Below are 19,424 nucleotides of genomic sequence, written 5' to 3' on the forward strand. Positions count from 1 at the left end.
ACTCTGTTCATCACCACCCCCTTTTCGTTTTTGGCCACTATAGGTGTGGCAGGGTATACTCAGACATGAGTCCCTTTCTCACTGCACCATCAGGATTCAAGCAAGCCGGGCCGACGACGGCTGAAATGCCAGAAACCGGTCCCCGGTAGCTTGTCTCCTTTCTGGTGAAGAATTGGCTTGGTAGTTTAGTCTGCCCTGTTCCCATGATGCACTGGGCCAGGGACAGACTGATTTGCATATAGCCAGGTTCTGAACTGGGATGGTGCAGTGAGATAAATAACGGTGATGGATCAAGCCCTGATCTTTGGACTGGGTAAGAGTGGTCTGCTTAATTCAGACACTCTGTTCATCACCACCCCCTTTTCTGAATCGTTTTTGGCCACTATAGGTGTGGTAGGGTATACTCAGACATGAGTCCCTTTCTCACTGCACCATCAGGATTCAAGCAAGCCGGGCCGACGACGGCTGAAATGCCAGAAACCGGTCCCCGGTAGCTTGTCTCCTTTCTGGTGAAGAATTGGCTTGGTAGTTTAGTCTGCCCTGTTCCCATGATGCACTGGGCCAGGGACAGACTGATTTGCATATAGCCAGGTTCTGAACTGGGATGGTGCAGTGAGTTAAATAACGGTGATGGATCAAGCCCTGATCTTTGGACTGGGTAAGAGTGGTCTGCTTAATTCAGACACTCTGTTCATCACCACCCCCTTTTCTGAATCACTGAAGGAAAAAGGCAGCACAAACCGTGCCCCAGGTGGGTGGAATGGCCAGGGGGGGGATCGCAGACCCAATCTGAAAATCACACCACGGGGAGCGGAGGCCATGAGAGGCCCTGCTCACCTTCCATCACCAGACTTCCTCGGCAGTCACTGCGCAGACCTGCACTCGGTGGCGGCTGGCTCCGTCCGGGGACGATGAAGCTCCACCAAACTCAGAATGAGTCACCGGTGTCGGCTAAGGAGCCCGGAACTGCTGATTAGACTGGGCTGATAAAGATATAAGAGCAGATAATGGGGGATTCAGTCCACCGTGAGATGGAGCTCTAGCCCGTTGCGGCCATCTCGGGTGTTGGCTGGCCACACCCCCAACTTGATATTCTTGACAACGATATTCTGACAGTCGATATTTTTGTACTACCATAATTTTGCACTCAATATTAGTGCAAGTCGACATTTGCAACTCAATAATATGTCTGTTCACCGCTCTGCATACTTCAAGCTCTGCTTATAACCATGCATTTTATTTGCATTTCTGTGATGTAAACTAAGAGATTCACCAAATTCGCACTGCCCAAAAATATGTTGGTTTGGTAGGTTTCCCTAGATGACCACCGAACCCTCGGCAAAAAACCCAGGAGCCCCCCCTTGCAAAACCAGGTCGCTTTGTGATGGGTAATTTTGATGTCTCCGCAATACATTTCGAGCCCTTGCCTGTCGCTAGAACTTGGCCCACCCACACGATAGAGGTACCATTTTTATCAGGAGACCTGGGGAAATTCTGGGTGGTAGGACATTTGTGTCAACCCGGTGATCCCACAACTTTTCCACACAGAAATTTGAGAACATTTAAGGTTTGCAAGGGATTTTGAGTAGGAAAACTTAGGGGGTTGTACCCAACCCATACCTCCCTGGACTCTAGCCAAGTGCAGGTCCACACACACTACCTGCAAAATGGCAGCCAAAGGTCAGTACACGCAGACCGTAAGCCAAACTCCAGTTTACACGAACATGAACTCTCCTTGGTTTATAGTGGTTTTCTGCACCGCTAGATGCAGATTAGTCAAATATATCCCAGAAACAGCTAAAATATGTGCCTAAAAAAAGGGAGGGAGCCTTGCCTGTGGAGCTTCTCACTGACATGCCCATAAACATATCCCTGGTGCCTAGTGGGCTTTCTGCCCCCTGCAGGGGGCGGTCAGGGGCTTATAGCCCCCATCTGACTCTGGAAATTTATTTTGAGTGGTGTGGACATTTGAATGCCCATTCTGGGCAGACCCCACTCCTAAGTAAAAAAAAGAATCCCTGGTGCCTAGTGGGCTGTCTGTCCCCCTAATGCACCCGTCGGGCTCCTGGGGTGCAGAAAGACTGTGGAATTTTGTGGGGGTGGTTAGGGCATTGGCATGCCCACCTCGGGCAGCCCCCACCCCAAAATGTGCTAAAAACAAATCCCTGGCGGCTGGTGTACTTCCTGCCCCCCCCCTCTGTGGGGCAGATCGGGGGCTATTGCCCCTTTTAAAGACTCTGGAGTTTGGCAGGGTAGTGGAACATTGACATGCCCATCTCGGGTAGCCCCACCCCAAAATGTCCTACAAAAAATAATCCCTGGTGGCTAGTGCACTTTCTTCCGCGGCGGTCAGATTGGGGCTATTGCCCCTATCTGCCCCCAGCGGGTGCATAATGAGTGTGGAATTAGGATGGGGAATTTGCATGCCCATGTCAGGCAGCCCCCAGCCCAAAATGTGTTAAAAGATAATATCCCTGGTGGCTAGTGTGCTTTCAGCCCCCCAGGGGGCAATATTGGGGGCTATTGCCCATGTCTGCCCCCCAGGGGGAGCAGACAGACTGTGGAATTAGGCAGTTGGGCTGGAGGCATTAACATGTCCATCTCCGGAAGCCCCCAACCCAAAATTGTCTCCAAAGAAATGTGAGGACAATGTGACTTTGTAAGTAAATGTGAGGTTTGTGGGGGATTCTGAGTAAGAAAATGCTGGAGGATCTATACAAGCCACACCACCAGCCTCAAGAGTCAGGACATGTACACCGTCACCCATGCACACCACCAGCCAAGCACCATCCACGCACACCTCCAGCCAAGCGCGATCCACACACACCACCAGCAAAGCACCATCCATGCACACCGCAAGCCAAGCAACATCAATGTACACCGCCAGCCAAATGCTATCCATGCACACAGTCAACCAAGCTATATCCATGTACATCACCAGGCAAGGACCAATCTAGCCAAGTGCAGGTCCACACACACCGCCTGCAAAATGGCAGTTAAAGGTCAGTACACGCAGACCGTAAGCCAAACTCCAGTTTACACGTTCATAAACTCTCCTTGGTTTCTAGTGGTTTTCTGCATCGCTTGATGCAGATCAGAAAAAATATATCCCAGAAACAGCTAAAATGTGTGCCTAAAAAAAGGGGGTGACCCTTGCCTAGGAAGCTTCTCACTGGCATGCCCATAAACATATCCGTGGTGCCTAGTGGGCTTTTTGTCCCCCGCATGGGGAGGTCAGGGGCTTATAGCCCCTATCTGACTCTGGCAATTTATTTTGGGTGATGTGGACATTTTAATGCCCATTCTGGGCAGACCCCACTCCTAAGTATACAAAAACCAATCCCTGGTGCCTAGTGGGCTGTCTGTCCCCCTAATGCACCCATTAGGCTTCTGGGGTGCAGAAAGACTGTGGAATTTTGTCGGGGTGGTTAGGCCATTGGCATGCCCATCTCGGACGGCCCCCACCCCAAAATGTGCTAAAAAACATATCCCTGGCGGCTAGTGCTTTTTATGCCCCCGTGGGGCAGATTGGGGGTTATTGCCCCTATCTAAAGACTGTGGAGTTTGGCTAAAAAACAAATCCCTGGTGGCTAGTGCGCTTTTTTCCCCCGGCGGTCAGATTCAGGCTATTGCCCCTATCTGCCCCCAGGGGGTGCATAATGAGTGTGGAATTAGGCAGGGGAATTTGCATGCCCATCTCGGGCAGCCCCCAGCCCAACATTTGTTAAAAAAATAATATCCCTGGTGGCTAGTGCGCTTTCAACCCCCCCAAGGGCCCATGTTGGGGGCTACTGCCCCTATCTGCCCACCAGGGCGTGCAGAAAGACCTTGAAATTAGGCAGTTGGGCTGGAAGCATTAACATGTCCATCTCGGGCAGCCCCCAACCCAAAATTGGCTCCAGAAAAACTCCCTGGTGGCTAATGCGCTTTCTGACCCCTGGGGGGCAGATTGGGGGCTATTACATCCGCTGGGCCCATCTGGTTGTGGGGATATATAGGACTTGTAGGTTCACCAAGAACCTGAGGAATCTTGAGCCTATAACTGAGCTGCGTCTTGCAATGGTTTTTCATTGTGTACCGGGTATATGGCAATTCATTTGGTAAAATATATAGAGTGAAAAATAGGTATCAATGACACCTATGTATTTCAGAAATGGGAACAAAATATAGAGTTTAGAAGTAGTAGGTATTTTCACATCTCTGAAATTGTGGGTACCGATACTAACGTGAATTATACAACATATTTCAAAGTGACTTCTTTTTTTATACATTGTCTTACATTTGGAAGGCAGAAATGCTTAGAAAGTCAATAGGTAATACCAGTTACTCTAACATTCTGTGTTCCCCTAAGTCCCCCGATAAAAATGGTACCTTACTTGTGTGGGTAGGCCTAGTGCCAGCGACAAGAAACTGCCAGAAACGCAACATGGACATATCACATTTCTGTAGTGAAAACGTACTCTTTTTTGCAATGTGCCTAGCTTTGGATTTTGAACTTTAGCTCAGCCGGCACCTGGGGAAAACTAGTAAACCTGTTCATTTTTTAATACTAGAAACCCAGGGAATCCAGGAAGGGTTGATTTATGTGGCTTTCACCAGGTTCTGATAACTAAAATCCCTTGCAAACTTCAAACTTTGCAAAAAAAACCATTTGTCCTCATATATCTGTGATGGAACGTACTGGAATCTGCTTGATCCACAAAATTCCACCTACCCAGCATTCCCCAAACTCTTCTGATAATAATGGTTCCTCTCTTGTGTGGGTAGGCCTAGTGCCTGCAACAGGGAACAGGGCATAAAGCAACGTGGACACAGGACATTTTTACAGTGAAGACTGACCCTTTTTTTGCAAAATGCCTAGCTGTGGATATTTAGCCCTAGCTCTGCTGGCACCTAGGAAAACCTAGCAAACCTAGCAAACCTATACATTTTTAAAGACTAGACACCAAGGGGAATACAGGATGGGGTGACTTGTGCAGCTCTCAACAAGTTCTGTTACCTAGAAACCGTTGCAAATCCCAAACTTTGTTTAAAAACACACTTCCTTACTTTTCTGTGATGGAACGTTCTGAAATCTCAGTGGATCCACAAATTTCCATTCACTCTGCATTCCCTAAAGTCTCTTGATAGAAATGGTATCTCATTTGTGTGGGTAGCCCTGGTGCCCGCGACAGGAAACGGACCAAAACGCAAAGTGGACACACCACATTTATACATTGAAAACTGACCCTTTTTTTGCAAAGTGCCTAGCTGTGGCTTTTGAACCCTAGCTCTGCTGGGACCTAAGGAAACCTAGCAACCCTATACATTTTTTAAAACTAGACACCCAGGGGAATCCAGCATGGTCTGACGTTTGTGCCACTCACCAGGTTCTGTTACCCAGAATCCATTGCAAACATCAAACTTTGTAAAAAAAAAAAATCCTCACTTTTCTGTGAAGAAAGTTCTGGAATCACACACCCCACATCCCACAAATTCACCCGATAAAAATGGTACCTCACTTGAATTGGTAGGCCTAGTGCCTTTGACAGGAAACGGGCCTAAACACAAAGTGGAAACACCACATTTTTACAGTGAAAACTGACCCTTCTTTGCAAAGTGCCTAGCTGTGGATTTTGAATTCTAGCTCTGCCGGCGCCTCAGGAACGTAGCTCACCTATACATTTTTTAAAGTTCTGTTACCCAGAATCACTTGCAAACCCCAAACTTTGTTTAAAAACAAATTTTCCTCACATTTCTGTGATGGAAAGTTCTGGAATCTGCGTGGATCCATACATTTCCACCCACACAACATTCCCCAAAGTCTCTCGATAAAAATGGTACCTCACTTATGTGGGTAGCCCTAGTGCCCGAGACAGGAAACAGGCCAAAACGCAAAGTGGAAACACCACATTGTTACAGTGAAAACTGACTCTTTTTTTGCAAAGTGCTTAGCAGTTGCTCTTGAACCCTAGCTCCGCTGGCACCTAATGAAACCTGGCAACCCTATACATTTTTGAAAAATAGACACCCAGGGAAATCCAGCATGGGGTGATTTGTGTAGCTCTCACCAGGTTCTGTTACCCAGAATGCCTTGCAAACCTCAAACTTAAAAAATATGTCCTCACATTTCTGTGAGAAAGTGCTGGAATCTGCATGGATCCACGAAATTTCACACACCCCGCATTCAACAAAGTCATCCGATAAAAATGCTACCTCGCTTGTGTGGGTATGCCTAGTGCCTGTGACAGGAAACAGGCTCAAAGGCATTGTGGAAACACCAATTTTTTACAGTGAAAACTGACCCTTTTTTTGCAAAGTGCCTAGCTGTGGATTTTGAACCTTAGCTCTGACCTTAGCTCTGACGGCACCTAGGGAAAACTAGCTCACCTATACATTTCGGAAAACCCAGGACTATTCGGTATGAGTTGACTTGTTTAGCTCTCAGCAAGTTCTGTTACTCAGAATCCCTTGCAAACCTCAAACTTTGTCAAAACAAACATATTTTCCGCACATATCTGTGATGGAAAATTCTGGAATCTACTTGGATCAATGAAATTCCACCAACACCGCATTCCCCAAAGTCTTCTGATAAAAATGGTACCTCACTTGTGTGGGTAGACCTAGTGCCTACGACAGGAAACGGGCCAACATGTAACGTGGAAACATCATATTTTTACAGTGAAAACTGACCCTTTTTTTTTCAAAGTGCCCAGCTGTGGATATTGAACCCTCGCTCTGCCGGCACCTTGGGAAACCTAGCAAACCTATACATTTTTGAAGACTAGACACCCAGGGGAATCCAGAGTGTGGTGATTTGTGTGGCTGTCACCGTTTCTGTTACGCAGAGTCCCTTGCAAACCTCAAACTTTGTTAAAAAATCACATATTCCTCACTTTCTGTGACAGAAAGTTCTAGAATATGTTTGAATCCACACAATTCCACCCACCCGCATTCCCCAAAGCCTCTTGATAAAAATGGTATCTCACTAGTGTGGGTAGGCCTAGTGCCAGAGACAGGAAACGGGCCAAAACAGGAAGTGGACACACCAAATTTTTACTGTCAAAACTGACCCTTTTTATGCCAAGTGCCTAGCTGTGGATTTTGAACCCCAGCTCAGCTGGAGACTATGAAAACCTAGCAAACCTGTACATTTTTGAAAAATAGACACCCAGGGAAATCCAGGATGGGGGGCCTTGTATGGCTCTCACCAGGTTCTGTTAAACAGATTTTTCTTGCAATTTCAAAAGTTTAAAAAAATACACATTTCTGTGATGGAAAGTTCTGGAATCTGTGTGGATCCACAAACATCCACCCAACCAGCATTCTCAAAAGTCTCCCTATATAAATGGTACCTCACTTGTATGAGTGGGACAAGTGCCCATGGCACAGAAGGACACAAAACGTGTGGAGATAGCAGAATTACCTATAACAAAACAAGCTGGTTTTTACCAGGGCCACACCTGGGTTTTTGGCCCCGGGCTTGGCGGCCATCTAGGGAAACCTTCTCAAACCCACACATTTTTTAAAACAATGTTTTCCTACCCAGAATCCCCTGCAAACATAAAATTTAGCTGTAAAAATCATGTTTTCCAAATATATTTGTGTGGAATCACTGTGCCGGCACAAATGTCCTACCATGCAGCTTTCCCCTTGGTCTCCCAAGTAAAATGATCTTCCTATGGGCAGCGGCGGTGCGTCCAATGGGGCGTTGCCCCTCTAAGCCACATGGACAGCACCGTCACGCCTAAAATGTAATATGTGCCAAGGTGCCTGTAAAGGTCTGGCAGTCTGACCGAAATTAAATGCTACCGGGACACGCCCGGCCCTAGGCAATCGGAAGGGGCTGTAGCGGGTAGGGCTGCGGCAGCTTGAGTGACAGATTGTCACTGACAGGGTGGCTGCAGCAGCAAAAGTAGTGCTCACGTCCGTTTTGGGGCTGATAATTTTTAGGACCAGCCAGAACATGTGCACACTACTCCACTTCTACTTTTCCTCTTAGGAGAGCGACTGGCGAGGGACCTGAGGGTACTTCATGCAGCAGCCCCTGGGTCTCAAAATGGGCTGGGAGTAACCTTGCTCTAGCCAATCCTGGCACTACTAATGCAGCGCCTGGATTGGCTGAGACAATGCACAGCCTGGTGCATTCCAAACTGAGGGAACACACTGAGGCGGCGCGTGATCCCATCCAGAGTGTAGAAAAAAAGCGGAGGAAGGTAAGTTTTCTTTATTTTAATTACTGTCGCCATCCCCGCGCAACACTCCCCCCCACCCGTCTTGCCAGCCGTACCTGCTCCGTGTGTACTGACTGGCGGGCACATGTATAGTTAGGCGCACTAATAGGTTCGGGTTGCGTTCCCGCTATATTGAAACTCTTTGAAGTACAGTGTGACTCTGCACTTCAAAGAGTGTTAGTGTTTATATAGTGGGAACACAGACTGATGCAGACACTCGGAAATGTTTCTGAAGCTGGACCTTGCTGGCACACACCCAGGAGGTGAGTGCCAACAAGGCCTCGCTTCAGAAACATTTCTATCTACAAGGAAAGTAATGTTTCTCAAGCTATGCCCTGCTCTGCTGGCACGCTGTGCACTGCCGAAAGGCATACACTCTGCTTGCCAGCAGGGCCTAGCTTCAGAAACATAACTTCTTGTAGATAGAAATTCTATGTACAAGAAAAGTTATGTTTCTGAAGCTGGGCCCTGTTGGCACGCAGCGTGTGCGTGTATGCTTTTCAGAGGTGCGTGCCTGCAGAGCAGGGCCTAGCTTCAGAAACATAACTATTCTTGTAGATAGAACAGATTAGGGTGGGGGCATATCCAGTCTGGGCAGCCTCCACCCCTATTTATATTAAAAGACATCCCTGGTGCCTAGTCTGCTTTTTGCCCCCCCCCCCCCCCCCCCTCCCCACCGGCGGGGGCAGATTGTAGCTATTGCCCCCATCCCCAGGGAAGGCAGAAAGGCTGTGGACCTTTTTTGAGGGGGTGGGGGCCAGGGCATGCCCATCTCGGGCAGCCCCACCCCATACTCTGCTAAAAAACAAATCCCTGTAGGCTGGTGCACGTTCTTCCCCCTGGGGAGCAGATTGGGGGCTATTGCTCCTATCTAAAGACTGTGGAATTAGGCGGTGGTGCAGGCATTGACATGCCCATCTCAGGCAGCTCCCACCCCAAAATTTGCTACAAAAAAAATCCCTGGTGCCTAATGCAATTTTTACCCTCCTTGGAGAGATGATTGGGTGCTATTGCCCGTGTCTGCCAGAAACTGTGGAATTAGGCAGGGTTGGGGCATTGGCATGCCCATCTTGGGCAGCGACCATCCCAAAATGTGCTAAAAAATAAAATCCTGGGTGGCTAGCCGGCTTTCTGCCAACCCCAAGGGTGCAGAAAGACTGGGAATTTGACGGGCGGGGTAGAGGCATTGACATGCCCATCTCGGGCAGACCACACCCCAGAATTGCCTACAAACAAAACTCCCTGGTGGCTAGTGCGCTTTTTGACCCTCCTGGGGCAGAAAGACTGAAAATAGTTGCATTAATTTGGGGGCTATTGGACCTATCTGCCCCCTGTGAGGCAGAAAGACGGAAAATGGCAGAATTAATTTGGGGGAACAGAGGCCCTTGCCAAAGGGGCTGTTCCCCCCTCCCTGGTACCTAGTGGGTGAATCACATCTCGGGGATCGCCCTCCTTGGGCTATGCCCAAGCAGGGATCCACTAGGGCGTGGTACCATTGCAAAGGAGTGATTCTCCCCTTGCCAATGATACCTCTCCTGGCTTTCTACGTGCTCAGGGGGCTGAGATAGCCCCCTGAGCAGGTAGAAAGTGAAACTAAAATGAGCCTATTGGCTCATTTCAGTTATGGTTTCAAATAAATGTCGTCAGTGTGACGGGCGTGCTGATCGTCAGTTCCCTGAAACAAAGAGAACAGCCTTGGGAGCTGGGGAAGCCAATCCCCAGCACCCAAGGCTTTATGGGTTTAAAGAAAGCCAGCACCAGAGTGTTCTCTTGTGCCATGTGCGCGGGCCGCCAGGAGCTGTTCGATGCACATGAGCACCGGAGCATGTGACGGCTCCCGGACGTCTGTTGCACCAAAGGGTTACATTTTATAATGTATTATTTATTGTTTCAGTTGAATAAAACCACAGCAATTTCAAAATAAAATATAAACTGTACAATTTATAACATCAATATAAAATATGCTTATCATTCGTAATTACAAAATGCTATATTCTACATCACTAGTTCAAATAGCATTATATATTAGTATAATTCATTATTATTATACATTCATTTTATCATACATCATACAGTGAACAGCTGTTTCCTGCTACAATTGATATGTCTACATTTTCTTCAGCTATTACACCCATCACCCATCACTACACATTAAAAGAAAACCCTAGTCTCCATGACAGTGTCCAGAATGTGCCATTCCTCCACTTTCCATTCAACCCTGTCAATGAGTGCATTTTTTAAACGTTTGGCTCAAACTTTGCAAAGGCAAGCAGTCAAGGCTTATGGGCGTTTATAATACAACTCTAAATATCTGCTATGTGAGTCACAGTTCCCTTGCTCCCCATTAAACATCTCCTGATGTCTCTGGACACAAGTCTCAAAATGTGCAGTTTGTCTGTGAAGGCAAAAATTGTCCTGTGAATTGATAATGGAAGATTGGCCACCCTACTTGGCCCACGCAGGAATGTCTGCAGACCATACATGTGATGCCCAGGGCAGTGAAACCACTCACCCCTGGGTGGGGTAATCCAAGGGAGAGAGCACCCTTCAATCAGGCTTGCAGTGCCACAACATTGTAGCAGGGCCAATAGAATAGGGATTCTCTATACTGTGTCCCCTCCAGCGGCGGCGGGCACTGGTAAATTAAGTGGGGCGGGCCAGGTGGGAGGTGGTGAAGTCGACAGACGACGGAATAGGTATAATTAAATAAATAAATATTACTATTCAGTCGTCTGCTGACTCCCCCCACACCCTGCCCCACTTCACCGCCCTTACCTGTGCGGGCTGCCGCTGGACCCATCTAGTGGGCCTTTTAGCACTAGACCATGATTGCAGGACCTAGGGGATTGAGCCACCTAACGTATTCCTTGTAGCAGTTGTGTAGCATTGATAGACTTTGGGGAGGGCCCCTCTCCTTTGGTCCTCACAGCAATGGTTCAGTGCTGTGAGGCCTATGGATTGAGAACTCCCTCTCAATGCTATGCCATGACTGAGAGCCCCAGAATAAGAGGAGGCGCCTCAGGCATAATTTTACTGTGCGGCCAGTGGACGAGGAAGAGGGGCACTTTTACTTTGCAGCAGGGCCGATGGCACCATTGCTGTGCTACTTGTCTTTCTTTCATGGGCCTCACAGCCATTTTCCAGTGATGTGAGGCCTGGAAGAGACCTTCCTTCTTCTTGAACTTGCAGTCACAATAGGACACTCAGGGTGGGAGGCACCCGCTCATGAGTTTAGCAACACTGAACCATGGCTGTGAGGCCCATGGGGAGGTTGTCTAAGGGGTGTAGTTTACAGTAGTGCGGCAGGTGCAGTGCACCAGGGTTCAAGGATGTCAGGAACTGAGTACACCCAAATTATGACTGTGGTTTACTGTCCAGCATCATTTTCTTGCATCAGGGCCAATGGTTACATTACTGTGCAACATGTCCTTTCTCTCATGCACCACACAGCCATGATCCAGAGCTGCAAAACACAGGCAAGGCCCATCCTCCCCTAAGCCTTACAGCTGAGGTCTAGTGCTTAGAGGCCCAAGTTAAGGATCCTGCTGCTCTGGGCCATTCAACACTGGTCCACGGCTTCAATGCCCAAGGGAAAAAAGGCCTTCTGAAGGGCGTAGCTATCAATAGTGTACCAAATCCATGCACCCATAGTCTTTGACATCTACTTCCAGCCACGACAAAGTGAAACAGACATTACTGATGGCCAATTACAGACTGAATCACTGCCAATATTTTCTTTCACTAATAACACAGCATTGCATGAATAAGCATAATGTTTGTCTCTGTCACCATGCAGCATAATAATGTTTCTGTTTGCCAGACGCTGGTTCCACCCTGAGATTAATTGAGGTACACCAGGGGGTCCTCCCCCAAATTCAAAGTCCTCTTTCCTACACCATTTATCTTCATATTTTGCGCACTTCCAACTTGAGAGATTTTTATTTTCCAAAAAGGCAATGATTTTTTTGTTCTATATTGTTATATCCCAAGACGTTCTGTTGAAATGCTTGCTATGGTTTGCACATGAAACTACTTGCTATGAAGGTACAATACTGCCCTAAAGGCCTGGTCTCCATCTCATGAGCCTTGCAGCCATAGTCCAGCACTTTGAGGCCCAAAGAAATGGGCTAGTGAGCCTATCTTTCAGCATTATTTAATTGCATTTGAACGTGTGCTTTCTAAGTGTTCTGCAAAATTGGGATAAATCACCATATGCAGTTGAAAGGAGTGATATATAATAATACTGCTCCGTAGCAAGGGGAGGGAGGTTAGGCTCTATTGTCTTTACATGATGACATCTCCTTTCATGATTTATGAACTAGCTGTATTTTGCAATTTCCTGCTTGTTGTGGCACGTATACCGCATGTTAGGGCACGTTGGTTAAAATAAATATTTGAAACTGTTTCGTGTCTCTGTCAGATCTTATTGTGGACAAGAGCAAGAGTGCAAGCGAAAGGGTGTTTCTTGTTGCTGTGATTCCTGAGAGAGCTTGGAGTGTTGTGTTCTGGGGTGTCTAACCAATTGCTTCACTGTGAGTGAGTAGGAGAGCATTGAGACACTATAGCTGGTCATTCCTGGGCTCGTGGGTACTAAGGTGGTAGGATTACCCAGTCCCTATACACCAATGTCCCATAATCCTGTGCATAGTTCTGTATTTGTGAAGAAACCCTGCATTATGAGTCGCCCAAAGTAAATCTCTAGGAACTCCAGTTTTAAATTTACTCAATTCAATATTCTGAACATGACCAATCCCACCCCACACACACTCAACATTATGTACAGGGACTCAGGACAGCAATGCCCAAGGGGTGGGACCCTGAATGTAAGATTCACATATATGGTATGAGATTTTCATGGTTTATAAATGTTTTGGTAATTGATTGTTGAAATATTAAATGAAGTGTTGGCACGCTACTTGCGCTGCAGGGCAGAGGTCTGCCTGCTGGGGCTGTATCAGTGACCTAAAGCAAAGAAGGTGGGTACTAAATTTGCTGATCTCGCACTAGTACTAGAAAGAAGGTGTGTTGACATTAGATGGTGGCGGTAATAGGGACCAAAGTGATTGACTGGGAAAAGGATCTATCCACCTGGGTCAGAGAGAAATAAAGAGCCTTAGTAAAAGAAGATAAGCACAGTATGAGGCATCGACCACTTGAAGGTTTATGGTCCGTGGTTTTGCAAACATGGGATAGCAGGGGGGGTAACAGCAGGGAGACCTCTTACAGAAATACACCGAATGGAGACTGAAATGGGGAGCTCTAACCCACCCATCGCAAATCCAGATTATGGAGAAAACATGCTCAATCAAATTCTAAAATACCCCACCTTGACATGGCATTAATTCTAGAGACGCTTAATGTTTTAGAGAACAATGTTGGATATAGGATTTAGGTACATGTAACACCTACTTAGACACTGGCCCAGGATGCAGTATCTGTTGATTAGTTCACAAAGTTGAATATTATACCAAGCCTTATTGTAATGCAAAAATATATTTACTATGTGACAAATATTCATGGCTCCCCTGTGGAATACAGTATTGAAAAGGCATTGTGCAACAATTTTGAAGGTACAAGCAATGCGAAATGTTTAAATGATAATGGGGTTCCGATGTCTGAACTGTGTTTATACCTTCTGCGTTAAGAACACTAAAGTCTTCACCTCACCTTGTTATGTGTTTTACCTTTTCCCTTCTTACTGATTTATAGTGCACAATGCCTAGATAGTTATAAATTGATGTCTAAATGAAAAAGCCAATAAAAAAGATATTTAAAGAAAAGAAGGACTGCTGTGTTGTCTGAAGAATCTGAAGGGAGACTGGACCTGCTGGCCTTGACCCTAGGACTCCAGAGGTGACCCCAAGGGTCAGTTGGAAGACCTCCTTAGTGAGCTACTGGGATACCAAAAGCTATCAGGGGACTTTTCCCTACAACTGTACAGCTGACCAGTTCCAACTGAATTTACCATCCGCAGTGCTCTGTCCTAACCCACAAATGGTGCCTCCCCTGTCCTGGACCCTTGGCTATTGTTAGAGCATATCCCTCCTATCCCCAAACTGTTAGAAGTGGGACTTAGAAACCTTTTGCCAATTTTCTGCCTGTAGAACCAAACCGACAGAGACCAGGATTGCAACAGCCATCAACATCAAAATTCTGGTTGGCCTCAACTTTCCAGTTTTTCCTGCTGTAGGAAATCCGACTTCCACAAAAGTTTTTAAGTTTGAACGTAGAGGCTTCATTGGGGCCAATGCCAATCTGCATCTGATGGATTACACTGTCGTGCGTACAGTCCCACTGGCCTATTAATTGAACAGTATTGCTAAAACGTCCAGAAGTACTTGGACAACAATGAGCTCTGCATCTAGATGGACAATGAAATTGGAAATAAACTAGTATATAAAATTGCTCGACCCATGTGTAGGAGAGTAGGGTCTGCTATCCTATGGTCACTCCAAATTTTTGCTTTTTGCTTCACTGGTTTCTGACTTAATGTGGCTGTGGGCCTGCTAATCAGACCCACAGCTGGCTGTTCTCTCTCTAAATTAATGCAAATGCACTCTAGGTGCATTACCAATCGGAACTGGTTCACCTTATAGGCCCCTGTAACAGTGTACCTTAGGTACCCAGGGCATAGGTGTATCCAAGGCCTACCAGGGGCTGCAGCATGTATTATGCCACCCCTGGCCTGGCCTCCATATTTGACACAACTGGCTGATCACTCAGCTGGGGTAAGTTGGTGTAATCACCTCTTACTTAGATATAGTATGCCTATATGTAACTTAAAATTGACACATATGTTCCTATAAGTCACTCCTATGGTAGGCCTCAGCAATCCTGAAGGTAGAGTGCTTGGAAATATGTGAGATGGTGCTCTGGCATGAGCTGAGCCTGTCTGCAGCTTTCGGAACAACGTCCTTTAGCTGTTTCATTATATTGCCATACCATATACTCTTAAGTGCATTATGAACCTCGTGGTTAAATGCTATCTTTGGTTTGGCTTTATCAAAACATGTCGAGTAAGGTGTCATACGACTTGGAATACTACCCCCTCGCCAATTCTGGCGACAGGGGTTGCATTCCATCCTTCTAGAGGGAGACGGCATGTACCTAACCTGAAACCTGGGTAAAGTTAAACATGAGCCTCAGCATCACAAAATGGATGCTGCCACCACAGACACAAGTCTGACCTCCTACTGCAGGGAGTCCTTTCAGCTTGGGAGGCCTGGACAAAGGGTTTCCTGTCAGGGGAGGTGCTTGCACCACCCCAGACAGGATTTTGTGTAGTGGGTTAGGGAGGGCTGAATAGAATGAGACATGCCTGGGGCACACAAGGTGTCCCTGTGCATCTGCCAGTTCAAACCGGTGCTGGGGCTTTCCCGCCCCAGTCCTGGCGCGAAACTGGACAAAGGAAAGGAGGTGTAACCACCCCCCTTCCTGGTCCCACCCAGAGGAGGGACCTAGCAGGTGATCCGGCCCCTAGATTTGGTTTAAGAGTAGGAGCTGTGTCCTAAGACTTTAGATCATCCTGAACTCGACTTGCAACTAAGAAGAAAACTGGACTTCGACATTCTGCTGCACAGAAGACTGAAGAGAATCTCCCTATTGGCCAAGCAGTGACCACCCTGTGAACACAGGCACCATCCAGGAACTCGACATCTGTTTTGCCGCCGCCTCCCGCTGGAGCCCGAGCCCAGAGCCCAACAAGACCTCGATCCTCAGACATCTCAGAGCTCGATCCACAGTCCCTGAAAAGAAGACACCCGTGGAGGCACCAAGAGACGTGGGGGCTGCCATCTTGGAAGATCCACGACAAGCTGACTGCGCAGTACCCGAGGCATCCTCAACACTGTGCTTCGGGGTTTGAGAAGCCCCACCACCGAGCAGCAGCTGCATCGAAAAGCTGCCCTCCAGCATCTCCATGATCTTCGTGGGGCGCTTGTGCATTTTGCCACTCGACACATCATCCCGGTCACTGGTCCGTTGGCTAGTGGCCATCTTGGTGACTAAATTTGAAATCAACACCGCTGGTCTGGTTGCTCCAGACTGGCCCTTGCTCCTGTGAAAAGGAGCAGCCCACTCTGACCTTGCTGGTCAGAGTAAGAAGCTTGCATCGTCTCCTGTGTGGCTTGCATTAGCCAAGGCCTGTTTGCTTGATCAAGAAGCTAGAGCCTTCGTGTGACCGCTCGTGATCGATTCCTGGACGTCGTTGACCTCTTCGTGTCCACGTGGCTGCAGAGACAATCTTCACTTCTTCACCTGTTGGCACCCGACATCGCCTGGTTCCCTCCTGGTTCCACAGTAGTCACTGGCTAGTGACTTTGAACATTGTCCTCTCTGCTTTCAGGTCTTCACTTCTTCAGATCCACCCTTGGATCCACCGGAACTCTTCTCGACTGGCCGCCTGCAGCATCATCATCTTCAGGCTCCATTGAACTGCACGACGAAACCCGACGCACTTTCACACCTATGCACCCGCTTCCTGTGGGTGAGATAACGCTGGCACTCGGGTGCTCCTGTGTAGAGTAACATCTCTAGTGTCTAGGTTTCAAGTTGTTAGGTTCTGGTCCATCTGGAGGACTCACTTTGCAGTAACTTTGTAACTTTTACGCACCCATTGAAAGTCTATGGGCACCCGAGTGTAACTTCTAACACTGCACACGCACTCCGTGGGCCTCCTGGTCATTAACTGTTGTTAGCTCCTTGCAGTCCCAGCGATTCCCAAGGCCCTAGGCCTTCTCCCTTTTAGATACGTGGTTCTTATACCACTATTTTAGTATGTGGTTTGAGGGGCCACCAGGGCCTATCCATATTGTGCATCTTTTGTATATTTAAACAGGTTTTTGTTTTAACGCATTGCTTCTGTGCTCATAAAGAGTATAGGGGATACTTGTAGTAAATAAATATATATGTATTTTCAATATATATCTGTGTGGTGTCCTTTCATTTGGTATTCAAGGAGAGTGTATATGGTAAAACAGCCTGCTTCACATGCCTTTACAGAGTTTAGCCTAAGACTGCTTTGTCCATGCTACCCCTAGGATAGCTGGTCTATAAGGTTGACTTACAACCAATCATCATAAGGGTTGTTTGGACTGATACAAGGTGGTCACTACAACTAGTGAACATCATATATTAGGCCAACTTCTCACATTGGTGAGCAGCAGTTGAAATTTGAGCTTGTTGTTGTACCATTACAATCTTTGAAAATATCATTTGAAAGATCATACAGGTACCTTTAGGTACATATAAAACAAGACTAGTATACTTAAGTTCTACTGAACTTAGTTGTTGTAGAGCAAAGGGATTAGCACACCCTGACTACAACTGACTAGAGAAGGTTTAGTAGGTAAACACCAGTGTAGGTAGATTGCAACACATCCACCCACACTAGAGCAATGTCTGGAGCAGAGGGGTCCACTGGACCTGTCCCTGTTGAGAGTGACCCTCCAAAGGCACCATCCAAATTTGCTGTGTTAAACTTTAAAGAGTTGAGGCAGCTGTGTACCTTAAGAGGTATCAAGCCAGGTCAGAACCCTAGCACAGCACACCTCAGAGAGCTTTTAGACCAGTCTGAAGCTCTAAAAACCTCTAAACCAGACCCTACAGGGAATGGAGAAGGGGGCTCCCCCACTGAAGATGATAACACTAATGTCCCTGTCCCTCATGTCCAGAATCCTGATGAAGTTCAGAATGAGCATCAGCCTGAGAATGAGGATGAGGAGGAGGAAGAAGAGGAGAACACTGAATCTGATGATGGCAGAAGTTGTCAGGTGCCAGCCAGGAGGCCTAGCCAGACTAACTTCAGCCTATTTGGGACTGAGAATGGTTCCAACCCACTCAGACCCCCAGGTGGACTTAACCAGGAGTCTAGGAGGAGGAGGAGGAATCACTCAAGTGACTCTGACACCTCCCATGCTTCTACAGGTTCTCATGGTCACTCCAGAAGGAGGATGACAACCCCCAGAGGAGGGAACATTAGGCCAAAATGAGAGAGGCTGAGCTTAGGATCCAGAAGCAAGATTTAGAAGTTGCCCTGGCCCAAGGGAAACTTGCTAGAGCAAGACAGCCTAGAGAGAGTGGATTAGGATCCACTGGTGGCAGCATTTTCCCTACGGATAAAGACAGGTATTTTGATAACAGAAACCTGAGTAAGATTGCGCCCCCTACAAAGCTGGGGATGACATCCACAAGTGGATAACTGCTCTGGAGAGAGCCTGCAAAGTACAGCAGGTTCCCCAAGAGCAGTGGGCAGCAATCTTGTGGCTCTCCTTTGAAGGTAGAGGCAGAGACAAGCTCCTCACAGTTAATGATGAGGATGCTAGAAACTACCTGGTCCTGAAGAGTGTTCTGATTGATGGGTTAGGCTTAACCACTGAACAGTACAGGTTAATGTTCAGAGAGACCCAGAAGACACAGACTCAGGACTGGTCTGAATTTGTTGAGTGTGCCACTAAGGCTCTGGAGGGCTGCTTGCTGGAAAGTAAGGTTACAGACTATACAGGATTGTACAATTTAATTATGAGAGAACTAATCTTAAATAATTGTCAGAACCAGCAGTTGCATCAACACCTGATTGACTCAGATCTGACCTCTCCCCAAGAATTGGGAAAGAAGGGAGACAAATGGGTTAGAACCAGGGTTAAGCAAAAGAACCAGAACCAGAACCAAGGTGGGGATCAGAAGAAGGCAGACCAGAAGGGTGGGGAGCAGAAAGCTAAAGACCAGAAGTCATTAACAGGGCCCCAAACTAATAATGAGGGTGGGTCCCAAACTTCCAAGAAGAAGAAGAAGAAGAAAGAAGGTCAGAAGAAACCCTGGTGTAATACTTGTAAAAACACCTCTCACTGGACAAGTGAGTGTAAAAAGGGTGGAGCCCCCAACACTGCAGCCCCTAAGGCATCTGCACCCACTAGTACAGTTGGCAGTGTTGGTCCACAGACAAAGGGGGTAGTGAGTATCACCTTGGGAACTGAGGGAGAGTCTGGCCTAGTCAGAACCCCTACACAGGCTGTTCTTATTTGTGAGGGGGACATGGATTTGTTCACCACTGTAAGCCCCAGTAATCTTGGCAAGTACAGACAGACACCTTTAATAAATGAAAAAGTGGCTCAAGCATACAGGGACACATGTGCCAGTGTCACTATGGTGACACCTAACTTTGTGGACCCTGGACAGTACATACCAGGCGACAATTACCTGGTGACCAATGCC

This window comes from Lissotriton vulgaris, chromosome 8, assembly GCF_964263255.1.
Source record: "Lissotriton vulgaris chromosome 8, aLisVul1.2, whole genome shotgun sequence".
NCBI classification, from domain to species: Eukaryota; Metazoa; Chordata; class Amphibia; order Caudata; family Salamandridae; genus Lissotriton; species Lissotriton vulgaris.